Source organism: Cygnus atratus, chromosome 5 (assembly GCF_013377495.2).
Source record: "Cygnus atratus isolate AKBS03 ecotype Queensland, Australia chromosome 5, CAtr_DNAZoo_HiC_assembly, whole genome shotgun sequence".
Classification (NCBI taxonomy): domain Eukaryota; kingdom Metazoa; phylum Chordata; class Aves; order Anseriformes; family Anatidae; genus Cygnus; species Cygnus atratus.
In genome coordinates this window covers 52,183,971-52,203,703 of record NC_066366.1, presented here as the reverse complement: position 1 = coordinate 52,203,703, position 19,733 = coordinate 52,183,971, and positions in this window count along the sequence as shown.

Genomic DNA, 19,733 nt, shown 5'->3' with positions numbered 1-19,733 from the left:
AGATGAGAGTGATGTGGAACTTCAGACAGCGTATGCAGCTCTGCTACCATTAATCAGAAGGCAGAAATAAACATGGCCCCACAAAGTTTAACCTGCTTGGCAACGTTGCTTGAGGCAGGAACAAAGGCTTAGACATACTGTTGGGATCTGTCTTGACACTGGTATGCATTTCCAAGTGTGGGAGGTGGTAATAAGTCCCACTGAAGGGGCAGGAAGGCTAGCTTGGACCCTGCCCAGCAGATAAGGGATAAGGCGAATACATTGTCATTGCAAAAGCCCTTTTCTTTTTTCTTTTCTTTTCTTTTCTTTTCTTTTCTTTTCTTTTCTTTTCTTTTCTTTTCTTTTCTTTTCTTTTCTTTTCTTTTCTTTTCTTTTCTTTTTTCTTTTCTTTTCTTTTCTTTTCTTTTCTTTTCTTTTCTTTTCTTTTCTTTTCTTTTCTTTTCTTCTTTCCTTTTCTTTCCTTTTCTTTCCTTTTCTTTTCTCTTTTCTTTTCTCTTCTCTTCTCTTCTCTTCTCTTCTTTTCCTTTTTCTTTTTCTTTTCTTTTTCTGTCTTGCTCGTATATTCTCTTTTATTTTTTATTTTTTTCTTTTTTCTGTTTTGGGTCACACATGTCTGCAGGCCACAGAGAGTTGAGAAGCAGCCTGGGAGATGAAGAGCTTATGGAAATAAGCTCTTCTTCTCCTCTTCATGTGGACTGCTAATCCTGATTCAACAAGATTTTTAATTCTCCCTCCGTGGCTGTGCAAACAATTTGCTGATCCCCAAGAGTTGCTCCAATGCAAGGCTGGAGTAACTCTCAGGTGCAGCTGTGAACAGGATTTTGGTTAAAGTCAAGTTCATAAATATTTGTCTAATAAACCAGACTCTTTAGGTGCCAAATAAAGCAAGCACAGGCTGTGTGTGTGTGTGTGTGACGGAGGGGAGGCAGAAGGAGGGAGAGAAAAACGCCCCTAAGTTTTTAAACGCTCATTTAAATACTTTTCAGTACTGCTGATATTTTGTGTAACACTGGCCTTATTTATGTATTTATGTATTTTGCTTTGATGGGGGATTATTTTTCTCACTGCAGTCTTCTTTTGATTGATGCAGTGTGCCTGCTCACTTTCAGATATGGTTGGAGAAGAAGCAGCATAAGTTGGGTGCCTGTATTTAAAATGGGTAATACAGAATGGTTTTAAACTTTAATATATCATATAGACATTTAGTTTTACAAGTAATTTATTTTGTGAGATGCAAGTTTCTGCCTGGACAGTGTTGATTTTGAGTAACTTGATGTCCATTTCCCACCTCTGCATATTAATATTATTTGGACTGTGTGGTTTCCAAATACCTTATCACTGTTGGATTCCTTAATAGCTGTGAAAGAAATAAAGCAAACTCCTTTATATCAAGATACTGTTTTTTTCCTTATGATGAATTCCAATATATGACAAAACAATGACAACCAATACATTTTCCAATAAGAAAAACAACAGCATTTACTGTATGAAACAAGTCTGTTAATTGTGTAAAACGCCACGTATAAGACTAAATAATTTGTAAAATCAAGAATGTTTCCCAGATAAAGTATGTAGTGTTTGTGTCAGATTCCCCATTGATATAAATTAATATTTCTGCATCACCTTTAAATAAACATAGATAATTTACACCTATTGAGAATCTTGCCCTTGCCTCATGCTATTTTTTTTTAAATCTGACAAAGAAAATGTCTCATTTTAAAAGTCAGATGCCTCTGAAAGTTAGATTTCTAGTAAAGAGAAAAAGCAGCAAACAAAAAAATCCCACTTAAGTCCTTGAAGAGAGATGATATCTTCCCTCTTTGATTACAGTAGGTTTAATTAAACTTTTAATTGATTCTTCAGAAGAGAACAGGCCAAACCTATTTATATTTGTCACTGAGTTACTTCTTTTGGAAGGCATATCTAAACATGTTTTGAAACAGCGAAAAAAAAAAATAAATAAATGTGGATTTAATGATGTCTATTTTATTTTTATATATATATATATTTTTTTTTTTTTTTGAAAAGATGGACACAAGCACTACTTACCTGTAAGGGAAAGATAACAAAATGTATATATGAATCAAATGTGTATAGGACTTTACTATATTCATCAATTGTGTGTCACCAAACAGATATATTGAGTAAAAGATTTATTTAAGAATATTACAAGAGTGTTGGGAGGGGAATATATGCTTCTGCTACTTATGCCTTGTACATTTAAACCTTGATTGTGCATTCTTAATATTTCCAATTCTTCTGAGTTTAAATTTCAAATATGCTGAGATATAGAAATAATTGTGACATGTCAGCTGTCTCAACATGGACCGGATCAGTAACGGTACTTAGCATGCATAACATAGCCTAGCAAAAATTATCATTATTTTATTAGATCTGAAGGTATTAAGTGCTTATAAATATATGTTAGTAAACACCTTACTCTCTTACTTTTTTTTTTTTTTCCGCTAGAGGGAATATTGTGTTTTTATTTAAAAAATAAAAACAATACTGATGATTAACATTAATTATGGTTTGACCTTGGTATCTTAGGAAAAAAAAAAAGAATCTGGGACCTGGTCTAGTAATGAGAAGTGGTTTCCATGGAAATCTAAGTAAAGAGGAGTCAGGTTACATCTATCTGATTCCTGCCATGACTTCGAGGACTTTGTAAAAGCTCTAGGTTAATGTAGGGTTCAGTTCATATATTTCAACAGTATAAACCTGATCTGTAGTGTTTTAATCGTCATATGATTCTCAGACAGAAGCTGCATCTCTGTTAATAGAATGTTTCATAGAGTAGAACTATACAAAGAGAAAAAAATAAATTAGGTACCATGCTTAGATTTAGTTAACATAGCTTATCAGTATGAATGGTAAAATACTTGATGGAAAAGAGAACTTTTTTTTTTTTTTTCCCAAAGGAAAACATTTGTATTTTCTTTCTGAAGGAACATGTCTGTGAAATTCCCTTCCCTCATCACTAATGACCATCAGTTCTGGAGCAGGTGTTGTTCTAGAACAAGCTGCAGAAGGCAAAATATAGAACTGTTGACTTTTCTGCTAACTTATGAGGCCACACTTTTCTTGCGTCTGTTAATAGAACAATCTCCGTTAACTCAAGTAAAATGAATGAGAATTGGCCTTCCATTAATGAAAAATGTCACATTAAGTAGCGTAAACGTGGAGCATGGAAATTGAGCATGGAGCTTGAAATTCACGTGACCAAATGGAGTAGTGAACACATTGCAAATCTCTCTTTTTCCAGCTTCATGCTTTGATGCTGACTTCATATATTTTTATAACCTGAACTGCCCCATCATATCTGTATATGGGAACAAAGAGCCCCTCTGAACACTTGCAGCTGCCTCTCTATCTACACTTACCTGCATCCAGAAGAACTTAATAACCTTGTTTCTCCTATGCAGAGGTTTATGTTTCAGACCTGGTTGTCCTGGCCTCACATACTGCTGAGTACTTTGGAGAAGCACTGTGACCTTTACTTTCTTCAGTCATCCACATCTACTAATAAATGGAGAGATAGTACTCACCACTCCTTACTGCATTTTTTTTTCCAGTTTGATTTCAGGCCAGTGCAGTGGTCTCAAGGTTTTCCCTTCCGAGCTCAAAAGCAATTGATGCCTTTGAAGTTCAGCTCATTGTGCCTTGGTATGTTTTGCCTTGATCAATGTATTATGCCATCTTTGATAGAAGCTCTTGCTTCCACAGCCGTGACTTGGAAGATTTCTCACATCTCCTCTTCCTACCCACCTTCCCCTATGAATGATTAATCTATCTCACTTATTTTATTAATAGTTCTCTGGAGGCCTTGAGTACCCTTTTGTTGACTCTCTTGGCCTTACAAAGTTAAATGTCTACTTGGGGTTTACAAAACTTCTTAGTAGCTCAGGAGGTGTCATTATTCAGCAAACATTTCTGACTTTTCCCCCAAGTCATCTTCATAACCATAGTGCATATGATTTAACTAGAATCACAAAATAATGTAGATTGGAAGGGACATCAGGAGGCTATCTAGTCCAAAATACCAGTCAAAGGTGAGTTAACCTTTGACCGGTATTTTGTTAATAAGTTAATCAGATTTATTGGAGTTTTGTGCTATGCTCTGTGACCATAAGACTTTTAATAAAGTTAGTAGACATAATCAGAGTGGAGGTAAAATAGTGGGGACTCTGGAAAGGCAGATGTAAAGGTGTAGGTCTTCTTCTTTCCACCAGCATATTAGATCGTTGTTGTCCCATGAACCTAAGTGGTGAGTGGGAAAGTTACCCAGTTCATCAACTCCTAATTGTATCTCTGAAGATGAACCTTAAACAGCTGTTTTGGTTAAGGAAGCGATCTTTGAGATCCCTGATGATTCATAAATCTCTGCAGAACCAGTGATATTTTAAGCATTTTGACAAACAAACAAACAAAAACAAACAAATGAAAAAAAAAACACAAAAAGCAAACAAAAAACAACAAAACAGGCAGTGGAATCGTTAAGTATTCAGTGGCTCTGGAAACCAGGGCACTTATTTAACTCCTAACTGTAAGCACCCACATTTGAAAATACAGGTCATAACTTGATAAGAAAAGTAACACAAATCACTTTTGCTAGAATTATAATGTGCTAGGCAAACAGTACACCCCCAAAATTTAGCCATCTGCTTAAATAATCCCTGAGTGGATTGTGTCTCTCTATACATATTTGTGTGATCCCACTGAGGGCAATGGGTTTGCTTAGGTGTGTCAGACCAGTGTTTGGCTCTGTGAGTCCCCCAAATTTGAAAGATATCTGGCTCAGCCTGCATTCTGGTTCATAACAATAATACAGTTTCCTGATGTTCTGGGACCTGTTAGCCTTTGTTTTTGTTTTCTCCTCATTTTGTTACTTTCTGAGGAATTACATTACAAGTAAAGCTACAAATAATATTCAGGTTGTGGCACCTTGGAGAGAGCTTTCACAAAACATCACGGAGGAAATAGGCACACACAAAACCTGTGAAGAAAATACAGTAGGTTGTACATGCACTTCTCCCACTCATTGTTTGCAATTTGCACCATTTGTGTCAGTGTTTGTAGGCAGCCCTAGAAAACAAGCCATTGCCTCACAGTGAAACGTAGCCTTGATACTAAAACTATTATAGAGCTCATGACTCTACTTCCTCTCCCTGACTTTACTTGCTTTCAAAAGCCTGTGATGGTGAGTGCAGTTCTACTGCTGTCCACTTAACCTACAACTTCACAGGAGTTTTATGCAAACTTTACTGGCCATCCAGGTAGAAAATCTTCCAACCTTCACTGGAAAATGCCTTTATCAGCTGACACAACTAGCTCAGCTTAGAGGCTACGCTGGCCTCCAGTGTGACCCACTGTCTTGTGGTGAGAATGTAACCCAAATTCCACCACTCCAGTTCAGGCGAAACTGGGAAGTGAACTTGGGTGTCCCACCTTCCAAATGAGTGTCCTCTCTCTCCCTCTGCTGTTGACTAGAGAACAATAATAATAATAAAAAAATCCCAATCATTTCTCATGACGAGAGGAGTTCTTCAGTTCAGCGGACCCAAGTTATAATAAAATCCAGCTCTTAAAAGCCGACAAATTCAGATGAAAACTTTTAAAGGTACACATTTTGTGGGACTATTTGTTTGTTTATTGTTTGGATAGGGAGAGTAATTATAATGTGCTGCAGTGGATTCTCCATACAAGAAAACCTTTTTTGTGTTTTCAAGCATTTAAATTGAGAAAGACCTAAGTCCTGCAATGCAGCTTAGATGATAGCAATAACTCTTTCTGACCTTGAAATCCAAAGTCCTGATTGAAGACCATGCAACTGCTGACCTGTGGCAAGACTACTTCTATTCTCTTCTCCAATCAGTCTCTTGCTGGATGTATCCTGCCCACATGGTAAAGCATATTTCCTTTCATTTGACACTTTTGCAAATTACAGAGTTACTGCCTCAATTCACAGGCTCCTGACAGCAACTGCAAGGGGAAAAAAAAATTATCTCAATTGCATATGTGAGTTTTTTTTTATCAATCTAGCCTTAGGTGTGCAGGGATCTTATGCTCATCAAGTGTATTCAAGTATGCATTTTAGAACTGGCACTTTACAGAGCTAATTTTCCTTGTCAAAGCAAGCAAAAGCAATTATATAATGTAAACATTTGATTCACTTGCATTGTGTAGACTGTATTTTTGTTAACCCCACATTCTTAAAAGCACCTTAATTTCAATGGGAAGCATCTGTATTTGTGTAAAGACTATGAGGTCGATTCTCTCCATTGGTGCAGTCTTGTTACTCCCAGTGCCACTAATGGGAGTTAAGCATGTGCATCAAGGGGCTAATATTCAACTGATGGGTTGATCTCACAAATTGTTTGGTGAGTCCCTATTCCTGCACTCAGCTTCTCTGGCATCTCTATGTAGTGTGAAGAGGTTTTTAATTGAAAAACGTATTTTCAGCATTCAGTACTCAACTCTACATTTCAATCTAATGCACTTTGTAAAGAGATTTATCTATGGAGCAGATGCCCTCTGATGGAAACTAAAAAAAGTCTTAAACTGACCTTATGCTGGTTCATATTACAGAAACCATTAGCTTGTATTATCACTGTTTTGCTGTGAAAAGGCTCTGGGGCATTACAAGCATTCGCCATGCTCCCCCTGTCCCTCTGTGTCTCTTTGACATTGTGCCACCCCATTGTTTAGAAGTTAATATATGCAGTGTTCTCTGCACTGCATGCAAACAAATGAGTGTTCATGTAACCCATGCAAAATAATGGCATTGACCTTGTTAATAGAAAGATTTCCTCCATCTAAGACTAACTTCCTACTGCAATAGAGAGCTGCTAAATGCCTGTTTGCCTTATATATATATACATATATATATATAAAAAAAAAAAAAAAGGAAAAGGAAATGAGTACAATGTAGTTTAACCTCTTCTCTAGTAAAAACTATATTCCAGCCTTCCAGCCTACTGAAGGGAGAGCAGATAATTCTTGTCTGTAGTAAATGCTGTATTATGGCCATCCATTTTTTTTTTATTATTTTTTTTTTATCGTGTATTTTTGCAACGTATCTATAGATGAAGAAATGATTCTGGGGTGCTGTTCTGAGCCACCTCACCACAGTCAGCCTCATTGTATCCCATCACTGTAGGAGTGACTCCTGTATTCCCATTTTAACAAAGATCAGATTCTAAGGTCTTTCCTGGAGATATCCTGCCCTCTTGCTTTCTTGAACTCTCTCACACTGTAAGAGGTCTTCATGGACAGACAAGAGTCTGCACCAAACATGCTACAAGGAGGCAGCTATGAAGGACTGTGTAGAAGGACTGTGCTGCTTCCAACCATATGCCAACAGTCTGTTTTCCTCATAGGAGCAGACAGTAATCTGGGTAATAGCATCTTTTCCTCAGCTAACAGTTCTTATTTTGGGTGAAATTCAGACCAGTGCAGAGGCCTTGAGAACTTAATTGGTGCATAGGCCCTTTCCTAAGGCTCTTCAAATAGTGCTGGATTTCACCCTTAATGAAGTATTGAGTGGGCTGCCTATGAGTCTCAGGGGAAAATGTATTGGAGTGCTCTGGCACCATTGCTCCCACTTTATGTAAACCCACTCCAGCTTGCTCCATGCTTCTGGCTCAGTGCCTAGCTTTGCAGACAAATGTCAACCTGCCAAATATCTTCCATTTGCATTCCAGCCCATTTCAGAGACCATCCAAACCAAACAAAAAAAAAAAAAAAAAGAGAGAGAGAGAGAGGGAAAAAAAAAAAGAAAGAAAGGGGAGAGGCAGTGACTTGTCGAATTTCCTTCCTTGATCCCTTAGGGAAAAGGGTTATTGCACAGGCACCACCGTGAAGAATACGTGAATGGGAGGGTGGGAAAGAGGCAGAAAAAATGCCTTTAAATCATAAAACTGTCAGTGAGCTTAAAAACATAAGCAACATTTCAGTCTCAAAGCCGATCATGTAGGATCTGTTGTACATGTTATGGTTTCTAAGGGACTTATTCAAAAGCTATACTTTTTTCCCTTCTGCATTCATTAGGTAGCAAGAGTAGTTTCTAGTGGACAAATTAATAGATTCATAGGAAAGCGTGTTTCTTAACATATTAACATATAGAAATGTGTAGAGTATTAATCTGTGAGTATAAAAAAGAGTTTAAAACACTGTTAAGGGGAACGTAAGATAGTAGCTGTAGAGTTGCTGCATGAGATAGGCTTTTTAAAGGGCAGTTCTCAGGAGAACCTAATTTACATGCTCAGAATAGTGCTTGTGAGCAGCTCAGCTGACTAGATAAGGAATTGAGGAAGACCAGTGTCTCAACTGAGATGGCTAGAATTTACCACTGGGGAAATGAGCCTAAGATCCTTACTCATCTTTTCAGTAGAGGGAGGAATAAATGTTACTGCAGGTCTGTGACTGCATACATTATGTCTGACAACTGAATTCAAACAAGAGACATTTGTCAGGGTTTAGAGCTGGCACAGGGCACCATGCTGGATATCTCTGAATAAGACAAACTAAAGGGCTGGACAGGTGTGGAGAATAAGCACTGGTACATACTGTAGCTGCTTTTATGGAAGGGCATTTGGTAAGATATTGAGTCACTAACTCTTGCAATAGCCTTCTGCATCTGGCCTGCACTTACAAGACTTGTGCTTATTTGAAGGCAGGTGGAACTTGTGCTGTTGTGTGAAGATGTAGCAGGCTGCAAGGTAAGCTGCTTCTGCTCCCTGCAATATGCTTCCACTTGCGTATCCTTCCTAAAAAACAGTCCTGCCTAGACCCCATTATTGCTGAGCTGAAGGGATGGGGATCCAGGTCAAGTCCTTTTATTTAAAAAAAAACAACAGTGATTGCCAGAAAAAATAATTCATAAGTGGATTTGGTGAACTCTTGTCAGTGCCTTTTAGTCCTTTCTGGAAAGCCTCAAAATGGGCTCTTCTAGAGCGAAATGGTGTGACTGCACCTCACAGACAGGCAGTCAGGGGCTTATGCAAACTCATTGGTTACCCTCTACCCACGTGAAGGCATTCCCTGTCAGTTACGGTGCTTTTTCAAACATTACTCTGATAATTAAAATATTAGCATCAGCAACAGACTTCATCACCTCAGACCATTGCAAGTAGGGATGATTATGTTATAAACCGACATCACAGAAGCTGAACAAAAGCCACATGCCACCAACAACTAAACAAAGTGACTTTCTGCTTAAAAGCACCATAACACATGCATAATTAGCTAATTAAGCTACAAAATAAATAATTATCCAGTATAAGAGTGAGAGGAGGAAAGAGAAAAAGAGTTAAAAGGTTACACACAGACGCATTGTTTTCCTCTGGAAAGATAACTCAATCGTTCCACCAGGAACTCACCAGCTTTATTTGTGCTTTTCATTCAGGAGTGTCTACTGAATGCTTTGCTAATTACATATATCCACTGGAAATGGCAGTGGCTGCTAGCTGCAATTTTTTGGGTGATATACAGCTTGCCTTGTCCACTCTTGCTACCGGTAGTCTTTGAGCAATTGCACAGGAGTGCCTGAGAACAAAGAGGTGCCTGCTTGCCCTGGCCCGGGCTGCGCCTCAGGAGATTGTTCTTCAGGTCTCGCTCCTTCCCCAGGCTCCCTGTGTGGTCTTTGGCAAATGACTGGGGGTTGCTTTCAGGCAAGGATGTGGGCACTTTGTCCTGGCAGAGCCCCTTCCAACCCCTGTTCCTCTGCCACCATCCCAGTGCTCCCCACATCTGACTGTGGAGAACCCCCTGTGCCTCCAGCTCTGCTGGTGGGCCTGCCACAAAGCATCTTAGTCCCGGGTAGCTCAGCACCTAATTCATGCCTGGCTGGATGGGGATCTACAGATGAGGTATTATTTTGTGTGTGGTCTCCTCAGGGGCTCAGTCTGCCAGGTGATCTCAGAGCATGCCTCACAGCTCCGCTCAAAACACAGCCGCTGGAGGAGCAGTGCCACCTCTCCCGCTGCCAGCCGGGACAGGGAGACCTCGGTGTAGTTTCCTGCTCTGCCAGAGAGCCTTTGAACCCACCCCTCCCATCTCCCCAGAAAACAGGGGGAGGGCAGCCAGGGAGGCGTGCTCTCCCATCTTTGCTGTGAAAGCTGTTATACTTTGCATCAAATAATTACAGATTCATTAGAGAGAGATAGGGAGATAGGGAGACAGCAAGACTGAGCATGACTCTCTGGTGGTTAGGGGCTCTCACCTGGAAGAGGAGGGGGCAAACCTGGGCTGCAGTCCCTGTTCTAATGACTACTTAAGTATTTTATCCAATGGCTGTTTGATATGAACCACATAAACATTCACTGAAATGAGAAACTGGAGCCCAGGTCTCCTCCCTTCCAGGTGAGTGCCCTAACCAGTAGGATAGAGATTCATGCTCGGTCTTGCTTTTTCTCTTTGACCAAATGAATCTCTAAATGTTTCTTGCAAAGTGAAACAGCTTCAGCAGGAGGGACTGAGAACTTCAGCATGGAGTGGCGGGTGGGCAGAGGTACCCTGGGAGTCTTAAGCGGACTCTGGAAGACCTTGCCTGAGGCAGGGTGGGCAGGAGGGGAGGGGAAACAACACAGGGAATCTCTGCCCTCTGCCCTCTCCCTCTGCCTTCCAAAGGAAAGGTGCCTAGTCCCGAGGGAAAGGGTGGCTTCAGCCCCCATTGAGCCACAAAAGGCCTCACAGCGGAGGCTTATGCTTCCAGCACTGTGCTGCCTTCCCCAAGTCCCAGGTGGGGACATCTTATGAGGGCTGTGTCGTGGGACAGGCATGGAGAAATGACCTCCTGTGCCACCCAGTGCTGCATAGTGGCTTTCCCCTGCACATGCATCCCTTAATCTCCCTGTGCCTCGGTTTCTCTTAACATAATTCCCCCACTGTTTGTACGGACTGTTTATTTTGCTCATTAACTCTTTACTGTGAGGAAACAACCAGCAGTGCAAAGTGCCTGTTTCAATTAAAGCTTTCCAGGTATTTTCAGGTTTGATAATAATAATTGGTTTAAAAAAAAAAAAAAAGTTATCTCTAAACAAAATTCTTAGAATAGAAATAGGGCACAGAGGGCATGTCTGGGCACTTTGTTTCAGTGTGGGGTGGTACTTAGGCTCAACCTAGATTTAGCAAAAGAAGATCCGACCCTGCTGAAGATTTTCTCAGTGAACTGTAATCTCCAACCTGAGGCTGCTAGCCTAAATTATCTTCTTACAGCACTTATTTTTATTTGGCCTAAATGAATTGAGTCTATGGTAAATAGATGTATATGGAGACATAGGTTTCTCTTAATAAAATAGGGTACTAAAATATTATGGCAAAATGTTTATCTGGGTAGTGAGATCATGCACTTGCCTAGATTCATTCACTTGAGTACTGAATGTTTTCTCAAATATCCCCTAGTGCATATCTGGCAAGATCTCAAAACATTCTTAACGCAAATTGTCTTTGGTCAATAAATACCAGAACAGAAGTGTCCTAGAGGAGAAGATTTATGATATGAGCAATACAAACACAACCATAAATCAGGACAGGAACGCTTTCAGGTAGCACAGTCGGCATTTATGCAAATCACAGTAAAGTCAAAAATACATGTACAGGACTTTTAACCAATGACTTACCTTTCAGTACCTCACATTAACTAAATAAAATGCCAGAATTTGCCTAGGAAACATGTGGAATACCTTAACTGTATTGTTTTATCTGTAGATAATAAATTTTGTTCTTCCTTAATTTCACCGGGTTGGTGATTTGGATACTTCAGATCCAATTAAAATCTCAACAATTTTGCAAGGAATTTCAGTCTTAATTCACTGCAATCCTGCATTTTTCTGGGGAGGACACTAAACTATTATTATTGAGAGTAAGTTATTTGTTGCCCCCTTTCTTTTTTTCCTCTGGACTGTGTTACCTCTTTCAGTCTGGCATGTAAATGTAGGGCAGTGCAGGCACTGTGACCAGAAGGTGCGTGTGGATAGGTGAACAGCAAAGCCATTGCAAACAGAAGTAATTGCATCAAAGGTGCAGTCACCTAGTGCTGCAAGGGAAAAAAGACAATGCACAAGGGGTGTAGCAATCAGGCTGACTGTGGTGGAAAACAATGTACAGTAACATAAAATAAAACTCAGCAGCTCATCAGGCCGTAAGTGGGATTAAACGGGGTATATGTATTAATGCAGGGCACATACAGGCAAAGGGACCAGATAACTGGTTTTGCAGTTCCAGCATCTCTCACATTTTCCTAATTCTTATGTTATCACCATGTGATACATGGTTTTGAAGCAGAACATAGTCACATGGAAACCCTATATTTTACTGCTTGTGGGTAATTTTCTTGTCCTGTCAGAATCGAGTAACTTTCTCTTTGCTATCAGTGTGTGGTCTAATGCATATATCATGTCAGTGCTGCACCAAGCTGACATATGCATTAGATGCACTGACAGTAAACAGGAAGTTATCCAAAGTTATTAGGCAGGAAAAATATAAAGAAGCCAGTAAGCTTTTACGCTGCAAAGCTATCAGCATCTCAAGGATTTTTTCATGTTGTTTCTTGATGCTGAGGATGATAAATACACATATTAAAAAGCTTTGTTTTTGTAATCTGTGAAAGCATGAACAGCTACAGAGCTCCCTGCTGAGAATAAGGGCCTAGGTGAATCCCCTCATTTCACTGAAGCTGATCTCAAAATACTTGTTGGCTACCCTAAATCTGTCCCAATTAGCAATGTAATAACTTTACCGTCTTTGGAAATGGATAAGGATCTCTCTTACTATCTCCCTACAAATTTTCATTTATCCTCTCTTATTGGCCTACATACCCTTCCTGCCTCGCAACTTTTCACAGTTGGAAATTATGTTGTAACTCTAACACTGGTTATAAAGTTAAAACTGTACAACTTATTATGTTTTTATCTGTAATAAACTATTTATCTTCTTTCAGACCACTATACAACCGTACAGTTTTAACCAATTGTCACTGGAAGGTGCTCCAGCCCTGTAAATATCAAGTTACTTGAAAATTTCCCTCTGTATGTACTCTAGCAGTGAGTAAATAGTCTTTAACTTGGCAAAAGCTGGTCCCAAGAAGGATTTGCAAGAGCCATTGTGACAAAGTAAGGATGGATAAGTCCTATGGCATTGGAATGAAGAAAGACGAGATGAGGAAAAGCCGTAATCTTCGGGCAAAGAAAAGGTAGAAGATTTGGCTGTCCCTGTAGGCATTTTGGTGTGGCCTGTCACCACATGATCTTTCAAAAGACAGTTTAAGAATGGGAAATCTTTAGACTCTTATTCAGGGACACTAAAATTAAGATAGAGATTTGTCTTTTGTCTTGTTGAGGGCAGAAATATAATTTTTATGAGGAAAAATGTCTTTCAATTTTGACAGCACCATTGGTGCTTATATTGGTGTTATATTTTGTACCCCATTTTAGATAGGCTAAGAGGTTTTTGTACAAAAAAAATAGTACTTTTGGGGGGATTTGATACCTTCAAAATCTTAAGTCTGCACAACAGTCAAATAGGACAACATAATGCAAAATAAATATCTCAGAAATGCGGAAACACATCCCTATTCTCCTGAATTCCTAAATATCCATATTCCCTTACATTACACAAAATTCTTTCCAAAATTATCACTATTGAAGGCAGCCTTCCCTCGTATGAAGTCCTGAATTTTGGAAGTCCGATGGTTGCTTATTTAAAGATACATTTGTTACATTGAAAAATATCCCTTTTGTGTGTAAAAAAAGTGTGGGAGTATATTTCTTGCTTGTGCAGTTGAGACCTGGACCAAAAAACAATCATGTGCTGCCAGTACTGCAAGTGTCAAAGGTCAGATTTTAACCTCTTTGGTACAGGGACTCTGTTTTTCCTCTGGTAGTGCATACTTCACTTTTCTTGGTGGACTAAGTAATCATATAAAGCATGTTTAATCTGTGATCTAAAGCATTGCGTGTAGGATATTTTCCATATTAGAAGCTTTAATAAAAGGCCCTTTTCCTCACTGGAAAAACTGAAGCCTGTCTCTTATCATTCACACCATGTCTGCAAGAGAGGTGGAGTATGAGGTTTGGAAAGAGCATCTGAAACTTGTAATAATGGTTGTGAATTTGAGGCAGCCTGGGCACCAACCCAGTCAAAAACACACAAAATATTAAATCAGAGTAGAACTTATTTCTATCCCAACCCTGGGCAAAGCACATCTCCCATGGCTGAGCTGAGTGGCTTTAGTGGCTTTCCCAAGGATAGTGGTGCTCCGGGATACCCACAGCCGATGTGGGCCAAGGGCAAATTTTAGTACCCTCCTTAATGCTATGGTGGGGCCCACCACATGAAGGTGAACTTGATTTTTAATTTGAGGGAAGTGGAATGTTTGTCCTTTTTGGCAGAACTTCAGCCAAATCATCATGAACTGGGAGTTCTAGTGACTTTACTCACTAGAGTAAAAAGATCTCACAGCACTCCTGCCATTGCTGTTTTACCACAGTAGACTACTTTAAAACAAACAAACAAACAAACAAAAAACACCACCACCAAAAAAAAAAAAACACAAAAAAAACAAATAGACAAAAAGACAACAACAAAAAACAAAACCAACCAACCAAACAAACAAAAACAAACTAACAGCAATATATATAAAAAAAAAAAAACAACAAAAAACAGAATCCTACTTCCAATCCTACTTAACTCAGGTGGAAAAGAGGACAGAGTGACTAAGAGTGGGTTAATTTTGAATTAAGGCATGACATTATTTTTATTACATTTCTGCCTGTGTAATGTTTTGAGAAAATGGTCTTGTTGCACTTGGAAATATTTTCACTTTTTCTTTTTTTTTTTTCCCCAAAGTTAGTATTCACCAAAGAAAACCCCCAAATAACAACAATAACTATAAATAAATAAAAATAAAATAATAATAATAATAATAAAACACAACTGTGCTCCTGACTGGAGACACTTTCATGCCAACTTTTACCCTGGAGCAAATTTTTCATGCCTGAGTTATAAAAATCTCAGGAAAAAAAAAAAAAAAAGTGGTGATATGTAAGGTAAACATTAGAGGACCTTGAACTACAATTTTGCAAAGGGTTTTGTGAACCTGACAGGACAAAAGACTAATCAGACAAAAGCCTCTCTTCATAGCTGTTCATCTTAGCAGGGCCATGATGCCTTGTGGTGGATAGGATACAGACACAGGAGACTGAACGCCTCACTTCTGCTCATGTTTCAGCTTGCTGAGTGACCTTTAGCAAAACACAATATCTCTAAAGAGGAATAACAAATACTCATTTTTGTAAAGATCTTTGGATAAAAAAGCACGTTGTGTAGTTTTTAAATATTGGTATGCATTTTCCCTTTTCAGACATTTCTACTGTGGAATTAATTGCTTGCAAAAGCATAAAATATTTTTGGTTTTCCTGTGTACTCCTCCTCTCTGCCTTTCTCAGCTCTCATAAACTTTCTAAAAATATGCTGAGAGTGTAACTCATCCTGGGTGTAATTCCAGAGATGTAACTACTTAGGAAGTAATCTTGTAGAAACATAAGGTGAGTTCTGAATATTCTTAGGCTGGTTAGAGTAAGAAATTTTGAAAAAGAATTCTTCCCCATTTAGTTTCTATATTTTTCATGACTGACACCTGCAGTACAGACACATTGGCTAATGCAAACTGTGTCTGCTGTATGACCAGGATATTAACTGTTATTGTGTTACTTGGATTTTTATTTTATTTTATTTTATTTTATTATTTTTTTTTCCGGAAAGATTTTTCAGAAAAGCCTTTATTATTATTATTATTATTATTATTATTATTATTATTATTTCCAATATCTGCAGAAAATCAAGAGCAAATAGATTTGTAAACTGAAACCAACAGGGTTTGTATAGCTACAATTCTGTTCTAAGGGACTGTCTTATTGTATAAGGATATTACACACAAGCTGAATGAAAACACTTAACCTGTAAGGATCTTTTCTTCACTTTTCCTGCTGTTTATAGACTGTCACGTCTGTTTAAATGTTGCAAGGAAACTGAACATCCATCTTCTTTTTAAGAAAACAAACCTGAAGAACTAAAAGACTGTTGGCCTTGATACTTATTTTATAAAATAGTCCTGTTCTACACCCGCTTGAGCAACACATGTGCTCATTTTAGAAGAATGTAAGTAAGATTCAGCCCCTAAGAGTAAGAAAAAGAAGAGAAAAGATGTATTCACATCTGCTCTGTCTTGTTCACAACTAGTAAGGATGGTAATAGTGGCTGATTTATTGTAAACATCAGTCCGCAGCTTATTAAGGCTAAAATAAATTACTTTTCTTTCCTTTGCTTATTTTTCACCCCAAAGAGAGATATGTAGTTAGATGTTTCAGTGATTCACATTGATATTTTGTAACAAAATTAAAGGGAAATGAATCCAATTGCATGGATTAAGTAAAATACATTTAACGTCATTCAGAGCACAAAGAATAAGGCGAAGTAAAAGTACAGTTGGTTAAGTAAACTAATTAACCATTTTCTGAGTATACTTAAATAATGAGCCATCTTTCAGATGAAACAATTGGCTTCTCTGTAATTAACCAGAACACTCAGAGTGTTCTTAGTGTGTGGGTTAACCACCATGTTTGTTACTTCCCTTTTCTCTGCACATCATGTTATTCTTCCTCACTGAGGCAATTCAAATACACACATGTATATAATATATATATATTATGACAATTCAAACACATATATATACATTATATCTGTGTGTGTTATGACTGTCTCACTTTCTTTTGATAAAACAACTTTGCAGCACTGATTTTTTTTTCCAGTAACTGATGCCGAGTTAACAAGGAATTGGAATATTACAATTAATTCTAAGTTCAGAATGCTTTAGCAACATGATGAAATTAAGTAAGACACTATCATTTATGGGAAAGTGCAATGGTATTTGGAGATTGATGCAACCTTGTTAACATTAATAATTTGGTGTTTTTAAGTCGATTATCCTCTAAATTTTTACTACTGTTTTTCAAAGGAAGGTTAATTTTCAAATACACATTCCTTTTCCAGTGTGTTCAAGTGTGGTAATATATCTTTTTTCCTGCTATCTAGATCAGTGAGATATAATGAGGACAAGGGAGAAGTGCCAGAAGTTTTGAACTTGAACAACATCAGAGCCAGCTGAAAACTTAACCTCAAACTTTTCAAGTTCCTTTGTAAATCTCATGTTTGTGAGATGGCAAGGGGATAGGCAGAAGGCATTCCCATATCATTCTCAGGTCAGACATTTCAAAGTTTAAGATTATTCGAATTTCTCTCTCTATCATTGTCCCAGCCTGCTTACAATTTAGAATTGTTCAAGTCACAATCTGAATGAAATGAAAAAAATCAAACTTATTTTCAATCATGGACCTATCAAGTATTTTTGAGTGCATGAGAAAGAACTTCTGCCATTAGCCATATAGGATTTTAGCTGATTAAGCCAGGAGATTTCTTTTGATCACAAATTTCTTCATATTGCCTCTTGTTGGCCAGGTAGTGGTTTGCAAATGCTGGTAATCCAATGAACACTGGCAGTTCTTCATTTTTGACATTTCCAGAGCTCTTTCTCCAACTTCTGTGATTTTGATGTCTGAAATGCTATCCTGTCAACATTTTTAAATCAATGCATAATGTTAACATTATTCGAATTCAGTGCTTTCATTGGGTTGCCATCAGGGGTGAAGCTGGCCCATGAACTTAAACAAAGGGTTATATTACTAAATTCTTAAGAAGTAATTTAAATTATATATTGCAGTACCAGGCAGTATTATGCAGCTGCCATTGCATCAATACAAGGATGACATGAAACCCATAGCTATTCAACTTCGGTAGTTATTCTGAAATTCATTGAAAAGTGGGTAAATTGGAGAAATTATTCAGAAACTATATTATTTAGAAACATTTCTGCTGTATTCCATCTGATTGCCTACTATACTGGTGACAGAAAAACCTAAATGTTTTTTGAGACTGACTTTTTTAATGCACCTAATAAATACAAAGACACATTCTTACCTCCCTGTGAAGTGCCAAGTTCTACGTTTTGCACAAAAGCATTGTAATATACACCTTTTGGTTAGTTCACTAATTGTTCTTCTGTATGGTGTATTAGCTCCTTCCATCATAGTCTGTGAGATGAAATGTACTGCTATGGTATCTAACCATGGGAGTTCCAATAAAGCATGCTTTATATTAACAATAGACACCTCTCACTCTTTTCTGTACTCTTCTATTATTTTATTGTTCAAAGAAATTATGCTTAAACAAAAGCTCGATACTGCAATTGCTTTCATTTTGGTATCTGACAAGACATTTCACAATACTCTCAACAAATATGGTTTTGCAACACTCTCCTGCGTATCACACTGTATACACCAAATGACCAATCAGGAATGTCTTAAGTGGAGTCTTGTTGCATTAATAGACTGTAAATAAATAAATAAATCCATAGTGGGTCAGTCTAAGGGTCTGTTCAACACAGTATGCTTTATCAAACAGTACATGTAAGTGCAAATGTAAGAACATACCAGAAGACATGGGAAACATATATGATCTTCCACTGTCATATGCCTCAAGAATCCTCTTATGTTCAAATTAAGATTCTTCTTATGTTAAAGGACTTCCTGAGCCTGATCCTTGTCTAGTAATTGACAGGTCTTTCTTCCATCTCTTGAACCCATGTAAATGCTTTTCAGCCTTCTTTGGCAAGGAGCTCCACAAGGCTGCTATCTGCTGCGTAAGGAAACACTTTCTGTTTGTTTAGAGGGTGGTTTCTTTAAAGGCCTTTTGAACAGGAAGATAATAGGAAATAGCTGGTCATTACCCAGCATCTCCAGGACAATTGGGATTTTGTAGACCGCTACTGTGTCCTCCCTACATTGCCCCATTTCCAGGCAGAATAGTTCTTACATCCTCAGGCATTCCTGTAGAAAAGCTCTTCCACACTGAAATCCTTCTGACTTGTGTCATAATCTTTTACCATTTTAACATATTATTTTTATGGGTTGGAATCTGAACCCTGAAAACTCAAGGAATTGGCCAATCCTGGATTTATACTGTGGTATGATGAGGTTTCCTTTTTGTTCTCCAGTCTCTTCCTAAAGATACTGAACACTTGATTTACTTTCATAATAACTACTGAGCTGATATTTTTCATAGAATTTTCTATTTTAAATGCAAGCTTTGTCCACTGAGTAGTAAAGTATTGTATATAAGAATGTTTTTCTCAATGTTTCACTTTATATGTATCTACATATATCATATTTCATCACCCCAGCATTTATCCCTTTTGCCATGTTATCATTGAATGCATTGAGATATGCTGATTTCTGCAGAATTTCACAGTTGATCTCTTCCATTGCAAGAACATTTACTCCTAACTTCTGATTTATACCTGTTTCAGTATGTAGTCCAAATACTTTTTGTTTTTCTTAGACTCTGAGAAGTTTAAGAAACAAACAAACAAACAACAAAAAAAACCACACCTGTTGCACATAAACTTAATTTCACAATGGGGTTCCATTTATTTTGGAAGATTTGTAAGGGGTTCTTAAATCAAAAACCTCTAAGACACCAATTCAGACAATTTTGATAGCGTGTATTTTGTAAAATCTCAGTGAAGTTTTTGGCCTTTGCATCTGCTAAGCAACCAAAATGATTTTTAACAAGCTCAACTCCCACATAGGTACTTAAATAAAGAGCAGATTTTCAAAGGT